Genomic DNA, 21,228 nt, shown 5'->3' on the forward strand with positions numbered 1-21,228 from the left:
GGGTGAGGATGGGGACGGGGGTGTTGCATGTGTGTGTCACTCTCTTTTTCCTCCCCCCCTCTCCTGTGCGCTAGGTGCAGTACTCACCATGGTCGTCACCGCTGCCTTCTTTGAAATTCCTGGTGTATTAGCAGATACACCAGCATGGGGAAGACCAGCAGTTCGGGCTCCATGGCGTCCTGGTTCTTCGTTGAGTGTCGAAAGGTGAGTGGTTCCCCTTCAGTGTAATGTTTTCGCCGTGCTTTTGATGACATTGGTACCACCCCGGAAAAGCTGGCAGATTGGTGCCTTGTAATATGGTGGGCGGTACATTGTCTTCCGCCTGTCTGTTGATGGTAACCGCTGCGGTGTTTGTTGCTATCGCCGTGGCAGTCGGTGTGTTAAAGTGGCTCTCTGTGTTGGCGGTTTCCGCCGTGGTCGTGATACCATTTTTTTACCGCCAGCCTGTTGGCGGTATTACTGCCGCTTTATCACCGACCGCCAGGGTTGTAATGAGGGCCAATATATGTACTGAATGTTGATGATAGAGGAGTAATTTTTCAGAGAAACATGTTTTTCTTACCTGATTCACTGAATGGAAGAGAGGTTATATTCCACTAGGCAGCCCCAAATTAGACTAATTTTCTCTAAGGATACCTGGTATTATAACTGCTGCATAAGCTCACATGTGGTGAAGGGCATACTAGAGCAACCCCAAAGCTTTTTAATGACACTTTTTGGTATTGCTCACACGAAATACACGGCCTTGATTACCTAATACTATCCCTGTATATCACAATTAATCCATAATCCTCAAATCCCCCATCCCACTGCAACCTTCCTAAGCATTTTCTATATCTGAGCTCATTTCTTTTATTAACCCCTCTCAAGGTGGATGAATAGTGATTTGATTTGTTGTAATAAAGGTTGATTCTCATGGTTGTGTATTCAATATTATAAAATGTCAACATACAGAACATGCAATATAAAATGGTTAAATCACACGCATGTGTTTGAAAGGCTGTCTGTGTTTCCTCACTTTTTTGTGCAGTATACCATGCCATGCCATGCCCTAACCCTTTTTTCTGTATTTTGGACATTTTAGCAACAGAATTGCTGAGTTCAGCTGCAAGCAAAGGAATAAAGAAAAATAGGTCTTTCCCTACTAGAAAATCCAAAGATCCAAAACAGAGATCAATATTGGATTTGTTCACTAAAAAAGGGAGCACCAAAGACCCTCCTACGGGTTCTAATGGAAGGAAGAGAACAAAAGAGTTGTCTGATGCTGCTTTGTCTAGCAGTGAGGGCATATGCTCACATTCTCATGACATCCCTGGAACATGATCTGCTGCCATTGCAGCTGTTTCTCCCTGTACTGATGATAGTTCTGCCATTGTTGACATTACTGATATTTCTTCACATGCAGAGTTTTGAGTGTTTATTTGACACTGAGGTTGAAGATTCATGTTATGTTGGCAATTTAGACAACAGTACTTCCCTGGGTGACCTTGCTGACTGTTCATCATCCTGTGATGACAATACAGTCAGCTCTTTTTTGGGGAGTGCCATAATAGAGGCACCTCAAATCAAAGAAACTAGTCAGACACAACCATCAACATCCCACCCAGCAAGAGATTTTTTTCGGCAGAGGACTTGTCACTGAATCATTATAGTGACCCACCGCAACCAAAACATCAAACATTCCCCTTAACTGCATGCTGTAGAATTAATGGAGATTACAAACCTGATCCTTGGGTAGAGTATTGGGCCCTTAAAGGTGCTGTTTATTGTTTTGCGTGCAGGCATTTTATGCTTCTGCTATGAGAGGAGGAAGACATGTACTTGACAATGTTGCATTCATTTATGTTGGCTTCAGTAAGTGGTAAAAGCTTGCTCTTAGATGTCTCCAGCCATGCTGCAGCCATTGTTGAAGCAGTACAGAAAGCTGGGCTTGACTGGAAAAAATGTCTTGTACAATGCTACGACGGAGCATCTATTATGAGTGGCTATTTTAATGGTGTCCATGCAAAAATATGCATCACAAGCAGTTTACACACAAGGCCATGCCCATCCACTAAACACTGTGTTAGTGCAAACAGTAATTGACATACAAGAAGTAAAACATTTATTTTCAGCATTGCAAGCAGGTTATGTTTTTCTTTCACAAAGTTTACCAAGGCATGAGCTCTTTGTGAAAGCTCAGAAAGAGAGTAATCTGTATATAATGGAGCTTCAAAGACTCTCAGATATGAGGTGGTTTTACTGGTACTCCTGTGTTAGAAAAGTACAGATGTGATTTTAGTCTATTATGATTGTTCAACTTGTAATAAAATCACAATAACATGGCAGAGAGGCTAGTTCAGAAGTCAAAGGAATTCTTAAGAATGTTGCAAACTTTGTTTTTTTACTTGCATTGTAGCGTATGGAACTAATTTTCTGAAAGATTCAGAATCTATTTGAAGTACTACAGAGAAAAGACCTTGAATAGCCAAGAGCATCTGCCCCAATTAAGTCAACCAGAAGTAATTTAGTGAAACTCTGTCAAGTTGTGCTGCCAAACAATATCGGCCTTTTCCTGATGGCTAGGCAAGCAACATCTATTTCCCAGCCATTCTCAGTCTCTTCTTCTCACACAGACATGAAGTACCATGCTGCCAAGCACAAACATATGCTGCCATGCTGCCAAGCATATCTACCTCCACAAAATGGCCACGCAATCAACTGCTGCTCACTGGTCAGTCTGTTTTCACCTTGAACCATTTGCTGTCCAAAAACATCAGCCAGTGATCACAGATGAAAATATCCTCTGCAGGGTCACGAAGGCAACATATATCATACAGTATCAGTCTTCTCCTGATGGCCAGGCAAACAACAGTTACTCCTGAATCAGTCTGTATTCCCACTATGCCATTTAAAGATACCTGCCAGTGCCTATGCAGGGGCAAGAAGAGAGCAGTCACCATGCTTCTAAGCACTATTGACAAATCACCAACTTTCTGTTTATTTTGTTCTTTCTGTCACAGTGGATATGCAGCCTCATCACATCAGCTTGTCATGTGTAGAAATTTGTAAACAGTATTACAAAACACCATTAGCCACCTTCATTTCCTGCAGCCAACCACTTGCTGCCACCTTTTGGTTCTCTCAACAAGACTGGCAATGATCAGTACAGCAACTATGCTTTGTACCAGCCAGTATCGTATATGTGTACCGTATCTGTGGTACTGTCAGTCTATTCTGGATTTCATATTAGCTGAGCATCAACTTACCCTCAAGTCAGTCTTTACATAGAAGGATGCTCCAATCATTGCTAGAACCAACTGCTGCTCATACCAGCAGATATATTTCTACATGGGTACATGTGAACTCTTTGCCTGTTTCTATCTGCCCAGTCAGTGCCTTCTTTTTTCAAGCAAGCTGTGCATCTTCATCTCATCTTATCAGGGATGCAGTATCAACATGACAGCCAGCATCTTTGTCCATGTCAGTAAAATCTGCCTAAATTTTCAGAACATTCTTCAAATTGCTAATGCAGAGATTGATCAACACAAGTGCTGTACCTGTGGTGTGCATGTTTTCTGTAGAAGAATTAATGATAGTAAACCTGGAAAGGTTCAATGGCTCCACAGGTTTAGAAGTATGTATGCCTTGTCACGGAAAGGAAGGTTGCTGGGAGAACTAGACCTGCATTAAATAGCACTGATGTCTGTGCACCAATGCTTGGATTTAAATACACAGCACTCTTAGGGCCAGATGTATCAAAATGCGATTTTGTGAATCGGAAATTGCGAGTCGCACTGACTCGCAATTTCCGATTCACAAAATCTAATGCAGAATGGTGTCTCAGACACCTTCTGAGAATCAATCAAGGGGGTCGCAAAGACCCACCTCATTAATATTAATGAGGTGGGTCTCAATTTGCGACCCCCTTGAGATTCCCTGCACTCACAGGGATGGTGGCCTGCTGGAGACAGCAGACCTCCATGTCTGTGACTGCTTTTTCAATAAAGCAGTTTTTTTTTTTTGTATTGCAGCCCGTTTTCCTTAAAGGAAAACAAGTTGCAATACAAAATAAAAATGAAACCATTTGGTTTCGTTTTTTAGAGTAGGCAGTGGTCCATTGGACCACTGCCTGCTCTGGAAAAACATTTATAGCGACATTCACAAAGGGGAAGGGGTCCCATGGGGACCCCTTCCCTTTTGCGAATGAGTTAGCACCCACTTCAAGTGGATGTTAACTGCAAATTGCTTTGCGACCGCTTTCGCGGTCACAAAGCAATTCTGCATCGCGGTGCGAGTCGCAAATAGGAAGGAAACACCCCTTCCTATTTGCGAGTCGCATTCCCATTTTGTGAGTCGGTACCGACTTGCAAAATGGGAATGTGCATCGCGATGGCTGTTTTGTATGGCACAAACTGCAATTTTTGCAGTTTCCGCCATACAAAACGGTTACTACATCTGGCCCTTAGTTCCTAAAACAAATGATCAAGGGCCATATGTACGAAAGCTTTTTCCCATAGACACAGAATGAGTAAAATCCTTTGGTACATCTGGACCCAAGTGAACTTGTTTTGAACATTATAGGCCGATCAACCTTCCCATTTTATAAGTTATCTGATACTGATATTGGCTGATTTCTACGTGACTAGTATTCTCCATTGTTGTGCACTAATTCATAGGTTCTTAGTAAATGCTATATTATCTCAATTGTATATATGACGTTACTACCTGAAACATTGTATGTAGCTGCATTTTAAATAGCAATTGAAGTACTTCTCTTTGTAGGGTACTCCTTTAACATTTGTAGAGATTTTCTAGCCTCTCTGTGTGAATAAGTAACCAAAAGGTAGCTGTATCACTTCCTATGATAGCATCATGGCAAAGTTAATGGCACCTCCTTTGATTTCTTGGAGCCCAAAGGGCAGGTGATATCACTTGTTGCTTCCTGTTACATCCCCGGCTGGGTCAAAGGGCGGGTGATGTCACTTCCTGTGACGTCATCAGGTCAAAGTTAATGTGATGTCACTTCCTGTGATATCAGGCGAAGGTCACATGGCATGCGACACCACTTCTGCAATCTCTGGTATTTGGATGAATCAATGTCCAGGGCTCCATACCTACCCCTGCTTGCCTAAGGTACTTTTCTAATTTCTTGTTGTGGTACAAGGGTGTGAGCTCTCTCTCTCCTTAGTTTGCATCTTTTCTCTAAATCCCACCTAGATTGCCACCTTCATTCTGAGCTATACACCGTTCTTTATGGTTGGGACCTGCCCTCAAATTGTTTTCTGTTGTTTCCTTTGCTACATGAACAAACCCTGTGGCTCCCCTCTCGTCATTGGATCATGAGGACTGGGACCCCCTGCTCTCACCCTGCTAGTTGCCTCACTGTCCATAACCTCTATGAATCTCCCCATCACTCGACTGCATTCACTGGAACCCATGGGAGTGCGTGTTCTCAGAGGTGCATTGGTTTGATGGGCTGGCTGCTACACATGATTATCGAACCTAGGGGAGCGCTAGCCCTGCTGGCCGATTAGTCTGTGATGCTTAGACCTAACAGTTCATTGTTCAGTAGCGGCCCCTTCAGCTTTGTTGACCTGGTGAATTGGTGTAACCTAATGCAGAGATAGTAGACGTTGGGGAGAGCACCTCAATTCCTGCATATGGCGGGGGCAGTGCAGATGCCTTGCTTGCTGACTGTGGGGTAGTGCTATCGGTCTAGGCATCCTCAAAGAAGGCCCATAATCCTAGTAATGCTTCTCTCCTGTCCTTCTTTTGCCCTGTGTAATTTGGTCGTATGTGTTTGTCATCTGTTTGATTAACGCATGTGCATTAGTGTGTGTGTGCAATTCATGGCAAAACGTGTTAAGCTTTTCAGCCTGGGTGGGGATCCTGGTTTGCATGTGCTTCAGTGACACTTCCATAATAACTTTGGGTAGTTCTTTAGGGGACCGATACACTTCTAACTTTCTTCTAAGGATTTTAGGTGTCGAGACGGGCCACTCACCTGAAAAGCAGGATGTCTGCGGGGGCGATGGTATGCCCCCCAACCTCCTGGAACACCTCTCTGCACTTCCTGGTGGACACAGAAACCCTGGCAGGTGTCCCAAAAGGAAAGGGGGAGTAGAAGAGAAAGAGACAAAACACTGCCACGTCTTGCCGGTCCATCCAGGCACCCTGTATCTTCGGGGGACAGGTCATTGTTGACAGAGTGATAGTAGAGTTAGTGCACTCAACTTCCTTGAAACTGAATCTCTCTTTCTGACATGGGCACAGGAGCGGTAGAAGAACACCGGGACTCTCCCACACATTTCTTGGATAATAATAAATGTTGGCACAATTAGTAACACTGCATTACCAAAAACCCAAACTGAGTACCATAACAATAAGTACTGCAACACTAGGGCTCGCTTCACAGAGATTCACTGTTGCACACTACAGTTGGAACTGTGGGTGCTCTTATCATGCACAAGAAAGACAAACAAGGGCATTAATTATGTCACGTATAACGTTCCTGCATGCATAGGGTTAAACTAAAGGGAACAAAACAATCCAAGAAATACAAATGTCCACTCTGGGTTTAAACAATTAGGGTGGCACAGTTTGGTTTCACTGTATGTGTGAAAAACCCTTCAAAAGAAAATTCCTCAAACCTGAAACACAGGCATGAATGACACAATTTAAATCCAAGAGTTATGTTATTAGAAAAAGAAAAGTCACGTAAATGCTCTCTTTAAAATTACACTGTCACTTTTTGTAGTACTTGAGCTCAAGCAGATTTCCTGAAGCACATTTAGGCAAGTAACTACAATAATATTGTAGAATGTTCAGAAATGCATTTGCCTCTTCAATATAAGCACTCTGCCAAAATTTGAGGTCTGAAATACACCTGCTGTTCTAGAAAAGCGTGGCGCTTAAAGAACAAACTCCCTAGAGAATACTAGTCACTTAGCTGCAGTCCTTTCCGGAGTGCTGGAGGAATGCCTAGTATCAGCTGGAACAGGAACAAAGAAAATAATTGCCTCAAAAGTCCTGAATACAATGATGACAGCAGGGGATAAACTGCCAAATCAGATGCTGAGATCAGGAAGCAAAGCAAAGCCAAGCCAAGCAGGGAGGCATGCTTCACTCTGCTATTTATAGCCAAACAGGAAAGTAGTTAAGTTTCCACATGTGGATGAGTCACCACACCCAATTAGAAGCACATGTATACACCACACCCAATTAGAAGCACATGACTACACCTGCTCACATTGGCAAACAAGCATGGAAAACAAGGATCGATAAAACCAATTGTGTAACACAGCACATTATGTTTACTTAGAAACATGAAGGTTTAGCCAAGAACAGAGATATGATTTAACCCTAATCCCTGGGGATGCTGACAGATAACGCAGGAGGCACCGTGGGGATTTCTGACAGTCCTCCCCACCAAGGACCCTCTCAAAGGGTGGGGCTTGGAAGGTTGTAGGAGATGGAATTTTTTAGTAAGACGTGGAGCATGAACTGTGGACGCGGGTTCCCAGGAATTGTCCTCAGGACCATAGCCTTTCCAAGCCAATAAATAGTGTAGAACATCACGGACATGCCTGGAGTCAAGAATTTTGGCCACTTCAAATTCCTATTGCCCATGTACTTTTACCAGGGGAGGTGGTGGGGCATCGTAGGTATCAGGGGAATAGGGACGGAGTGACGACACATGAAACACGGGGTGTACCTTGAAATCATCTGGCAATGTCAGTTCTACTACCACAGGATTGATGATTTTGAGAATACGAAAGGGGCCTAAAAAACAGGGGGGTTAATTTTCTGGATCCTGCAAGATGGATATTTTTTTATGAGAGCCACACCTGATATCCTATCTGATAAGAGGGAGCAGGTCTCCTTCTTTTGTCTGCTTGTTTTTTTTACTTGAGCTTGGTAGAGTTTTAAATGGTGTTGTACTTGTTTTTTTAATCTCCTGTAACTCTTTATGGTGTTTCTGTACTGATGGGACTCTTGTGGATGTTTAGGACCCAGTTATAGGTAGCATTCTTGGGTGCAGACCAAACAAACAGTAAAATGGAGATACTCCTGCAACCATGTGGACACTGTTGTTATATACAAATACAACAAGAGTTAAAGCCTTATCCCACTCAGTAGACCATGTGTCAACGTAACATCTCAGGATTTGCTCCAGCGATTGGTTGGAATGTTCCGTCTGCCAATCAGTTTGTGGATAACATGCAGAGGACAAGCGGACGTCCATACCGACAGAGGAACAGAAGCTACGCCACAACTGTGATATAAATTGGGGGCCATGATCGGAAACAATTGTGGTGGGCAACCCATGAAGCCACACAATGTGTTGGACAAACAAGTCAGAGAGCTTGGAAGCCCTAGGGAAGGCATTTTAATGGAACAAAATGAGCCATTTTAGTTAGGTAATCTACAACCACCCATATGACAGTGTGTCCATTGGAAGATGGGAGATCAGAAATAAAATCCATACTTATGGTATGCCATGGGGCCACCAGAATTGGCATGGGAAGTAACAATCCTGTGGCTGGAGTATGTGGGGTTTTAGCCCGAACACAGGTGGAACAAGTCTTGACTTAGCTTCTGACATCCTGCACAAGTGTGGGCCAACAAAACCATCTTTGACAGAGATCTAACATCTTTTTCTCACCCGGGTGACCTGCAAGGACAGAATCAGGTCCCCAATATAACACTGTATCCCGTAATTCTTTGGTAAGGGCGTACAACTGATCAACATGGTATAGTACCCTCTTTTCCATACACATCAGTTGAACAGGGAACCTTGTGTTGGGCAACCTGTATTTTCTCAAGAAACTCTTGGGAAGTGTGCACAGCCACAATTGTTTCTGGGGGTAGAATGCTTCTGACCTGTTCTAGAGCAACATCATAGGAGAAACCCATCCTAGATGACGTATCTGCCTTTTGTTGTGTAGTACCGGGCCTATAGGTGATTACGAAGTCAAACTCGTTAAAGAATAGAAGCCAGCGTAATTGAAGAGGTGTCAGGGCCTTGGTCGCTTGAAAAAGCTGTAAATTACGGTGATATGTGTAAATAGTTATGGTGTGTCTAGCTCCTAGTAGGTGGTGACGCCATTCCTGGAAGGCAAGCTTGATGTCCAGAAGTTCCTGCTCAGCCACCGTGTAATTTTGCTCTGCGGGTAGCAATTTCTTTGAGAAGTGAGCTACTGGATGGAGAAGCCCAGACTCAGGATATCGTTGGGACAAGACACCACCCACTGCCATTTGGGAAGTGTCTACTTCCACAAAAAATGGCTGAGCCGGGTCGGGATGATGGAGAATGGGTGCCTCAGTGAATGTGTTTTTAAGATGTTGGAAGGCTTTCTCAGTTTCTGCATCCCAGAGGAACTTAACCCCCTTGCGTAGGAGATGAGTTACCACAGTAGAAAAGTGGGGTATAAATCTCCGATAAAAATTTGCGAAGACACAAAAACTGTTGCACTTCCTTGATGGATCTTGCGGCTACCCAAATTCAGGATGGCCTGTGCCTTGGACCTATCCATGGAAATTCCATCGGGAGTGATCACATATCCCAGGAATTCTACAGTTGTAGCGTGAAAAACACATTTTTCCAGCTTGGCGAAGACATGATGCTCACAAAGCCATTGTAAAACCACTCTTGCATGCCCTCTATGTTCCTCAGTGGAAGACGAATAGATCAAAATGTTGTCTATGTATACCACTACACAGATATCCAGAAACTCCTGCAGCACTTCATTGATGAAAAATTGAAACGCTGCAGGAGCGTTACACAACTCAAAGGGCATCACTGTGTACTCGAAGAGTCCGAATTTAGTTCAGAATGCCGTTTTCCACTCATCCCCCTTCATCACTCGACTCAACTGGTAGGCGCCCTGCAGGTCGAGTTTAGCATAAATAGTCAACTGACGTAACTGATCTAAAAGTACTGGGATCAACTGAAGTGCATATCGATTTTTTAAGGTCACTTTGTTCACTGCTTGATAATCTATACAGGCGCACAGCTCCCGATTCTTCTTGGGCAAGAAGAACAAAGATGACAATACTGGTGATGTTGAATGATGAATGGAACCCTTAGCCAAGAGATCATCCAGGTAGTCTTGCAGGTATTGATTCTCAGGGTCAGAAAGAGCATACACCCTACTACATGGTAGCATTGCCCCTGGAATCAAGTCTATACAACAATCGTATGACCTATGTGGCCGCAATTGGGTGGCCTTCTGTTCACTAGAGACATCATAGAAGTCTTTATACAGTGCAGCAATGGCCAGTGTGTCGTCCGGCTTGATAGCCGTAATTTGTGTGGACCCACAATGGAAGGGTGTCACTAGTAATGGTTTGTCTTGGTAACAGGAGTGCCAGCAATGTTTAGAGTCTAATGTCACTGTCCCTGCTGCCCAGTCAATTTTGGGTTTGTGTAACTGAAGCCAGGGTGTCCCCAAAATGGCTCCAAATACTGGGGTATCTATGAGGTCAAACTGAATATGTTCTGTGTGGTTGTTTGCACAAAGCATGGACAAGGGCGTTGTTTGAAAAATGATAAGCCCGGAGGACAATTCTGAGCCATCCACGGCTCTGACTGGTTCAGGGACGTCTTTTCTGACAGTCGTAATATTTAGGGCTTTAGCCAAACCCAAGTCTAAAAAGTTTCTGGTAGCCCCAGAGTCAAGCAATATGGGAATGACATTACGAACCTGAGGGGACAACACTAACGTCACAATAAGAGTTAGATGTTGAGGTACTGGACTGGTAGTATTAGCCAGAAGATGTGAGACCATATCGAAAGAAGCGCTCGATAAAATGGTCTCAGAAGTTATCGAGCCAGTTAGTTTTCCACCTGGTCAGGAAGAGAGAATTCAGGCCCTGTTACTGCTCCGATGGCTTTCTTTGGAGCAGTAGGCTTGTTAGGACATTCCCGAGCAAAATGCCCTGCCTTACCTCAGTATAAACACAGTTTCAATTTTTTCCTATGTTCTTTCTCTTTCTTAGATAGTGGGCCCCGCACACTGCCAATTTGCATGGGCTCAGGTGTATCATGAGTGGGAATGATGGACTACTTTTTCAAAATTTTGAGCACCACTAAGCGTGTGTCACCCTGGAATTTTTCTCCATTATGTTCACTCAAGCGGTGATCCAAGCAAACCACCAGGCCAATGAACTCAGAATACTCCGTAGGAGGTTCCACTATTTTGGCTAGAACATCCTTGAGATCGTACCGAAGGCCACGATAGAAGAGGGAGGTCCTCTTCTCTTCGGACACTCAGTCTCTGCCACCATCCAATTGAAAGAGGTGATAAAGGACAATAGATCTTTGTTTCCCTGGCGCAAATTCAGCAACTCATTGTCACTGGCTTGCACAAAGAGGTGTTTGGCAAACAGTTTCTGCAAGGCTTCCTTGAACTGGTTGAAATCATACAGTATAGGGTCATTGCTCTCCACCAGCGGAATAGACAAATTAACTGCATTGCCTCCCAAATAAGAGATAATAAATGCTACCTTTGCATCATCTTTGGGGAATGCAGCTGCCCGACACAAAAACTGTAGCTGGCACTGGTTAAGAAAAATGTTGAACTTGGCACTATCTCCAAAAAACCTTTCTGGAGGAGCTAAGGGCACAGGGGTTGGTGTTGTGACCATTACCTGCATGGGTTGTGTGGTGGAAGTCGGTGGGCCTGAATCGGGTCAAGGAACATGATTACACAGGTCAAACCGAGGGGCCTGTAGTACTGAAGATCTTTGTTTTAGTTTGACTCCTCCCCAGGGGGTGTCTTGTAGTTTATTCAGCTGTAGTTCAATGTACGACTCCAGGTTCTCTTGCTTAAAGGAAATAACTTCCTTCTGTAATCCTGCTGGGGGCCTAGTTAATTCTGATAAAGATGGAGCATCCTGATCAGCTGGTAAAGCCTGTGCTAAACCTTTGAAAGTACCCATTGAGGAACCCATCGTCCAGGCAGCCCTGTATGTTGTGTCTTGGCTTTGTGTTGAGATGGGGCCACTCACCTGAAAAGCAGGATGTCTGCAGGGGCGATGGTATGCCCCGACCTCCTGGAATACCTCTCAGCACTTCCTGGTGGACACAGAAACCCCGGCAGGTGTCCCAAAAGGAAAGGGAGAGTGGAAGAGAAAGAGACAAAACACTGCCACGTCTTGCCGGTCCAGCCAGGCACCCTGTATCTTCGGGGGGCAGGTCGTTGTTGACAGAGTGATAGAAGAATTAGTGCACTAAACTTCCTTGAAACTGAATTTCTCTTTCTGATATGGGCACGGGAGCGGTAGAAGAACACCAGGATGCTCCAGCCCTTTTCTTGGATAATAATAACTGTTGGCACAATTACTAACACTGCATTACCAAAAACCCAAACTGAGTACCATAACAATAAGTACTGCAACACTAGGGCTAGCTTCACAGAGATTCATTGTTGGACACTACAATTACAACTGTGGTTGCTCTTATCATGCACAAGAAAGACAAACAAGGGCATTGATTAGATCACGTATAACTTTCCTGCATTCAAGGGGTTAAATTAAATGGAACAAAAATAATCCAAGAAATACAAATGTCCACTCTGGGTTTAAACAGTTAGGGTGGCACAATTTGGTTTGGTTTCACTGTGTGTGTGAAAAACCCTTCAAAAGAAAATTCCTCAAACCTGAAACACAGGCATGAATGACACAATTTAAATCCAAGAGTTATGTTATTAGAAAAAGAAAAGTCACGTAAATGCTCTCTTTAAAATTACACTGTCACTTTTTGTAGTACTTGAGCTCAAGCAGATTTCCTGAAGCACCTTTAGGCAAGTAACTACAATAATAATGTAGAATGTTCAGAAATGCATTTGCCTCTTCAATATAAGCACTCTGCCAAAATTTGAGGTCTGAAATACACCTGCTGTTCTAGGAAAGCGCGGCGCTTAAAGAACAAACTCCCTAGAGAATACTAGTCACTTAGCTGCAGTCCTTTCCGGAGTGCTGGAGGAATGCCTAGTGTCAGCTGGAACAGGAACGAAGAAAATAATTGCCTCAAAAGTCCTGAATACAATGATGACAGCAGGGGCTGGACTGCCAAATCAGATGCTGAGATCTGGAAGCAAAACAAAGCCAAGCAGGGAGGCATGCTTCACTCTGCTATTTATAGCCAATCAGGAAAGCAGTTGAGTTTCCACATGTGGATGAGTCACCACACCCAGTTAGAAGCACATGTCTACACCACACCCAATTAGAAGCACATGTCTACCCCTGTCACATTAGCAAACAAGCATTGGAAAAAAAGCATTGATAAAAACCAATTGTGAAACACAGCACATTATGTTTACCTAGAAACATGAAGGTTTAACCAAGAACAGAGATATGATTTAACCCTAATCCCTGGGGATGCTGACAGATAACGCAGGAGGCACCTTGGGGATTCCTGACATTAGGGAGCCTTATGTTATACACGTCTAACTTATCTGGTTTTGGGGAATCGTAAATTTAATCTGGTAGTGGGGGAATATATACATAGGGATTACTAGTGCCACTCTAGTAGTGGGGAAATAAATGCACAGTGATTTCTAGATCTAATGAGCTCAGTGTTATTTACAGATGCATCAAAATAAACATTTAACAAACACAGATAACAATGTATATGAAGATCACAACTTAGAAGAAAAGCCAGTTGTTAATGCAAACTTCATGAAATTTGACATCAAATTACTTTAGTGTCAATTAGAAATTTGTGAGAGTTATCAACGTCTTTATATAGCACATTGAGTCATTGACAAATCACAATACTCAAGACAAAACACAGTTGCATTAATTTATCAGTGCCACACAATCAAAATGACACAGTTTCAACTGGCACATAAAAAGTTATGAGTTTGTTGAAAATATCTTAGACACATGCTAATGCATGCTATCTTGTGACCAGGGGAAACTCTGAGCAGTACATGGGACTAAGGGCCAGATTTAAGAAAAGTGGTGCTGCACCCAGTAGAGCGCCACTTTTCTTGCACCCCTTAGCTCCACCCTAATGCCACCATGTGTGCGCCTTATCTTAGATAAGGCTCACCATGGCGGTAGTTAGGGAACTAGTATTAACATTTGTTATGCTAGTTCAGAGCTTTGCAGGATTAGTGTTAAACATGCTTATGCTAATCCTGCAAAGCCTATTGAGGCCCATCGTAAACAATGATGTCCCTCCTTTTAACGCCTGCTCTGAGCGGGCGTTAAAAGTGCCCAAAAAACCAACTCAAAGTAATCTCTCAAATTTCTTTGTACCATTTTTTCAGACCCCCCAACGCGGAAATGCCCCCTTTGCATACATTATGCCTGGTGCAGGCATATTGTAGCGCAAAGGGTTACAAAGTGGAGCAATGCACACATTGCACCACTTTGTAAATTTGGCATGATGATTGTGGCCTCATTGGGCCACATTAGTGCAAATAAATGCCAGTAATGTGGTGCAAGGAGGCGCTGGGGGCTCCTATATCTACCTCTAAGTAAGCCTGATAATCTTGTCTATATTAAAGATAACAACAATTTATGCAGTGAAAAAAGGGATAGGACAGGCTACAACTAATCTCCTGAACCCAATCTTTTTCTTTCCTAATGTCTGAATCACATCCTCTATCAAACCCAGAGGTCATGTGTACCATCTGTGTCACACCCAGTGGTCCATGAAAACACACTTCTCACTTCTTTCAGATACCAACAGTGTTAAAAAACCTACATCACTGAGAAATTCTTTTGGATAAAAATTAAGATTGAGGTGTGAGCCCTATATCACACATAGAGCTTATGGGTACCATCTGTGTCATGCCCAGTGGTCCAAGTGACATACAACTCCCCAAATTCAGATGCCAGCCATATATCACACCTAGGGCATATGGTCACCATCTGTGTCACAGCCAGCGGTCCAAACAGTGAACCCTCAACCCTGTATCACACCCAGGTAACAAGCATACCATCTGTGGCATACCTAACTGTCCAAGGGAACGACCCCTCTCAAAATTATCCTGACATCCATATATCACACCCAGGTCCTCTGTGTCATGTCCAGTGGCCCAAAAAACAAAAAAACAAACAAACAAACAACATTCACCTTTCCTAGCGCACTGACTATTGGAAAAAGTGACTTCCGCAGGTTAAATTTCTTTCTAGTTTGCCATTAGCCAAATGGCAGGACTAAGGTTCTGATGTATTCTATTACCCTTCTGACGACAGCTTCACGATGGACCTCTGCCCGATGGATTCAACAGAACTTCCAGTCAATTGCAGCCTCTGCTCACCTTCCTTTTTGCGCAAATTTGAATCCGTCCGGGTGGGGTCCCCATTTCCTTCGGTTGCAGTTGGGTCTGAGGAGCCAATTAGTGTCTATCTGGCTCACCAAAATGTTGCTGTTTGGAAAAACGAGAACAGTTTGTTTAATTTAATATTATGGCCAGGAGAACTGTTACCGAACTGGGGCCTGAGGACTGTCTCAAAGTACAATGCTTCTGAGAGGTGTTTTATGCAATTCTCTTGGTAACATAAAACAATTACAAAATTCCTCTTTTGGGTGAAGAATGTGAACAGTTGTCTTGGAGTAATAAATAATGTCCTGATAACAAATGCAGGTGGGCCTCGACCTTGCATGGACACAATGTGGGCCAGCAAGTACATGTCCAGATGTTCGGCCAAAGGGGAATGTGGTAGTTGCATGTTGCTGTGCATGCTGTGTTCTTGTTGGCTAAGTGTGGCATTTCACTTTATGGAGTGTTGGGGAATGTGTGCACCTGTCTGGCCATGTGTGCTTTACTGTGGCCAAATTCCTCAGACCATTGTGGTGTTGCTGCGCCTATCTGTGAGACTGACCTAAGATTCCTGTTCACACGTTTGTTGGCTGGCTAAATGTCACCCTATATGTGACCTGTCAATCTGTAACCTTAGACCAAGGTTTCAGAGCCTGGCTGAGTAGCATTTTCATGCTGGAGTTGATGGACAGTTCATGACGGGTGAATTTAATAGTGGTAGTGTGACTTTGTTTTTTATATATGAACGTATCATTGTGTGCATTGGCATCAATTATTCCAAAATTAACAGGAGTATAAAAGTCGCAGGAGTAGTATCATTTTAGCAATTGCGGCCCGGCCCATAGGCAAGACGGGCAGGTGCATCCAGAAGCCCAAGGACTGGCTGAGCGACATGAAGGCCCTTGCATGATTCCTCCCATGATTCCTCTCTAGTAGGTCTTTGTCGGTGTGATATATGTTGACAAGAAGATAACTGAACATCTCAAATTGGCAGGGCAACAAGCCATCCACCATTTGCTGAGGTGCGACGGGTGCAGTGGCACCCGTCGCGATTTTCAGTATCTGCCAAGCAGACACTGAAAATCTTGCTGGGGCCCTGTTAGGGGGCCCCTGCACTGCCCATGCCAGTGGCATGGGCAGTGGAGGGGCCCCCAGGGGCCCCACGACACCCGTTCCCGCCAGCCTCTTCCTGGCGGTGTAAACCGCCAGGAACATGCTGGCGGGAAGGGGGTCGGAATCCCCATCGCCATGGAGGATTCCTTTGGCCAGAGGAAAACCGGCGGGAAACCGCCGGTTTCCCTTTTCTGACCGCGGCTTTACCGCCGCGGTCAGAATTGGCCAGGAAGCACCGCCAGCCTGTTGACGGTGCTTCCGTGGTCCTCCACCCTGGCGGTCGATGACCGCCAGGGTTGGAATGACCCCCTATAACTTGTGACCTGTGAAAGAAAGCGACACACCTAAAACCGTGTTGGAAGAATATAACCCTCATTAATGTTTGTGTGCCGCCTGTTACTAACAAAATCACAAATTCCTACAAGTCATTTCCAGATTTTATCCCTACTCAATGTCAAAGATTGTCACAAAAATGAACAAAGGGGCATCATGTTTCGAAAGTTTTCTGAGCTTTATTGTTCAACCAGTGCTTATACGTATTTGCTTGTGGGAAGAAAATATTCTTGTTTTGTGTATTTTATTTATGTTACATGTTTAGTATGTGCAACAACGTCAAGAGTAATTACTTAACATGATATAGAACAGAGGGTAGTCCCAGACAATAGTGGCGCATTCTTGCCAGCCCTACAGAGTGGAGAGAAAGTTCAAGGAAGTGAGTTGAGTGACAAGTGATTATCTGGGGGTTTTAGTGAGTGTGTGAGCGTTTTTTGCTTAGTGGTCGGCACATCACTCATAACTGTTCCTTTCCCATATAGAACCTGACTCCTCAACAATGCAGTGACACCGACCACCTGCACCCTGAAGAGTAGGGGCCCGGCTAGACCAGGCATCAGTGGCAGTATCTCTCTCTCTCTCTCTCTGTCATCCAAATCCCCCTCCCTTTGGGGACACCTGCCGGGACTCCCGTGCTAAGATCGACAGTGCTGAGAGGTGTCCTGGAAGGATGGGGGAACCGTCATCACCTCTGCAGATGACCTGCTTTTCAGGTGAGTGGTCAAGCTCTCACAACCGGGACCTTATTGTGGTCATCTGGTATATTGCTGCCTGAATTTCCTTGAACTGAAGAGGGAACTCAAGCTCCCACAATTGCAAGGGATTCAGGTGAGGAAGGGCGTCACCTGTGATATAAGTCCAGAGGCGCTCTGAGGGGTCCAGTGGGGGAGTAAAGCATTTTGTAGTATTGGGCAAATAACTAACATATAGTTGTTTGTGATGTCACAACATCACCAGTGGGTGCATAAATCACCCTGATAATGGTCTGCAGGACTGTCAAGTGCAGGAGCCAGATCATGGTATGACCTGTTTTTTCTCCTCCTTGTGCTTCAGAGCCAGCGATGCCTTATAGGCGATATTATTGCGGTGGGGCATCTCTTCCCTGCACTGATCCCTCGGTCTCGAAGTTGTGGGAGATCCGGGGACCGTCACTTCTTCCACCTCAGTGGTACACAACTTCACCTCTATGGCCAATACACTGCTGAGCAGGGATGCTCATTCACCCCAAGAGGTCTTAATGTAGTGGTCCCACATGACCACCTTCATAACATCCCATTCTACCTCTCTAGACCAAATTGTACCTTCATTTTCCTCAAAGTAATGGAGCAGATGAGTGCTGATAGTGTCCCTGTAAGTCGCATCTAGTAGGGCCTCCATCTGCAGTCGCCAGGTCGGTTCTGGTGCCCTGTCTTCTTCCCCTCGGAAGGCCACTTTAAGAGGGCTATTGTCTAACATCATCTGAGCCAAATACTTTGAGACTAGTATGTACAGCCAGAAGTCTGTGTTACAGAAAACATAGGAGCATATTTACAAGGGACTGGAACAACTTCTCTGATGCACCAGTTTTCTTGCATTGCCTGGTGCCCCCCTCTAAGGAAAAAATGGTAGAACTGCATTCACAATACAGTGCACCATGGTGCACACTAGCATAATAGCGTCAGAATTTGATATGCTATTGTGGCGCTTTGCTGGACTAGCACCAAAAAATGTTGCGCTAGTCCATCAAAGTACAGGGAGGCCCATAGGCCAATGCTCTAGTGTCACTTTAACACCTGCCCTGAGCAGGAGTTGAAAAATTAGACTAGAATGGCACAGTGAAATCTTGTAAGTTTCACTGCACCATTTTTTTGGGCCTCCCTGTGGGGAACACCCCCCCTTACATACATTATACCTAGTGGAGGTATAATGGTTGCAGTGCTCCACTTTGTAAATATGGTGCAGGGTGGGGAACTTTTTATCGCAAAACAAAATGACACTAAGGTGGCACTAGGGGCTTGTAAATATGCAACGTGGCCTAATCTGATACCCTGGTGTGTAATAAGAATATTCAGCGCCCCGCAGTGATCATGCCACCAGACGTCATATAATTGTGTCATGGATGTCCAATGTTGGAACTGTTTGGTAGGCTGTAAACCATGTGTCCCTGGTAGGAGGGGCACCAAACGTTCTGTGTCAATGCAATGCACACAATTAAATTCCTTACCTCATATACTAGAAGCCTGTGGGTTTAGGAATGAGGTCAGTGACAATGTTCATAGAAAGTCACCCTAAAGTGTGTTAGGCGTGTATGAGATGATTGAGAGTGAACACCCACAGTACCCTCGAGGAGCACATAGCGGTCATCTGGGTCCACCACTGTCCTGCTCTGAATGGGACCCCTGGAGTAAGCCAAATCCTAGCCACTCTAGCAAATGCAGAATACCTGGTGCCAAACACCTGTCCACTCCAGTTCCCCCTCCACCTGGTCTAGTTCAGCCATGATTAGGTGTGACTCCTGTAGGCAGGCTATGTTTATGTGTCTATGCCAAAAGTATACATATATTCTGTGGCAGCGTATGAAGATTCCTTGCCTCTTATGTTCTAGGTTAGTATATTATATGTGACAGCCACAGTGTAAAAAAGCATTCCCTAGCTGGGGCACTGCCATATGATCACCTACCTTACATTTCACACCACCACTGAATCCACACCTGCCACCCAGTACAAACCCAATCAATAACATGTCAAGAACACCCTCACCCTTGTCTTGGAAGCTAACAGTCATCCTACCACAATATCCCCTCTTTCACAGTTGTTAGCTAAACCATAATGTTAATACTGAACAGTCCTGGTGGAACTCTTTGTGGACCAGCCCAGGAGGTAAGTAGTCTATGGCGCTATGTTATCATACCAATCCCGGGCCCAAATAAAATGATAATTCTCAATTCCCTTTCCGCAGTTGATTGTGTCCACCAGGAACCCTTTGTGGGACCTCCTCCCCACATGCGCCCACCGCACATCAGTGTGGATCATTGCAATCACCAGTAATGAAAGAGTCCTTGCTCTGGCATTTCCCTTCAGAGCGACCTCATCGAGGCAACAGTAGGGCCACCATCTGTAGATGCTGATTTGGGGTCACCTAACACGGATTCCAGATCTTTGCCTGATGCCAGCACTTGAAACCTGTTGATGCAATGCAAGGAGATCTCCACAACCATCTGTGCGCACTACTTTGCAGCTTATTCCTCGGATGGATGGCATCTGGACTTATGCAGGTGACGTTGGCATTTAGGCCTCCCAACAGCCCACTCCCACAGGTCATCCCCCTCCTATACTGGCTTGTCCTGGACCCCTGTGGTGTGCAGCCATGCACAGGCTTCCTCTGGTGAGGAGGAGAAGTGAGTCAGGCCTACATCCTCCACTCAGATCTGAGCCAGAAAGAGCAGGCTATATTTCAGGCCCAAGGTCCGCGGCTGCCCCTTGACAGCTTCAAACGTTTTGCAATGCTGTGGAACCTACTCTGTATAGCCTGGGTACTCTCTAATGGCATTCCCATTGGACATCCAGGGGTCCTTCACACAAAACAATTGCTGGATCACTGGGCACAATGGCACATCCAGGACAAGGGGGCAGTTGAGTATACGATGCGCCCGTACAATGGAGAATAACTTTAGGATCCCATTGGCCGGCACCTTTTGGGAGACCCAGTCCTCAAGGAAGAGGTCCAAGTTGGGTCCCTCCATCCTTTGCAGCGAGGCCCAGGAAACAGATATTGTTGCACAACAAGTGTGTCTCTGCATCCTTTACTCTTGCCTTGAGCGCTCATACCTCAGTTTAAACTGGTCCTGCATGGTCACCAGGGACGGCCACATGGACGTCAGGGAGGAGTCTGCATCATCCACCTTTTCTGCAAGCTTGCCGTGGTCTGTTTGCAATAGTCCAGTCTCCATCTGAATCGCTCCAAGCTGGATCTTTATCGCTGGTTTAGAGCCCTGGTTGGGCTGAAGCACTCTGTCAATCATCGGTGTGTGCTTTTAAAGGGTACTTTCAAGTTGGCAAATCATATCCACTGGTGTAAGGGACTCTATCAGCAAGGCCATGATTGTTTTTTGAGGGAGGCCGAGGTTAAGTGCTTTTTGGTCTAACCATGCAACAATTTTTGTTGTCCACGGTGACTAGGGTTTCAAGGAAGAATGGTTCAAGCATCCAGCCTCAGTATCAGGAGTGTTGAAAGGTAGGCAAGATGGTGGAGAGGGCATCCCTGTGTCATGCAACTCACCGACCAGCAAGCTTTTGAGCGCTGTTAAGGCAGTGTGTAGCACCAGTGGGACAACATGCTTCAAGGGACAAAGGCAAAAAAGGGCTGTGGTATAAAGACTGCTTCAATTTCTGTCAGTCCCGCTATGATCAAGGGAAAAGAAGCTCAACTGATAGTGACACTGAACCACCCAACAATGTTAGGTATGGAGGGGGAATCCTACATAGACAAATATATTAGAAACTATCAGGAACAGAGATACATAAGTTTTAATAAAAATAT

Source organism: Pleurodeles waltl, chromosome 12 (assembly GCF_031143425.1).
Source record: "Pleurodeles waltl isolate 20211129_DDA chromosome 12, aPleWal1.hap1.20221129, whole genome shotgun sequence".
Lineage (NCBI taxonomy): Eukaryota > Metazoa > Chordata > Amphibia > Caudata > Salamandridae > Pleurodeles > Pleurodeles waltl.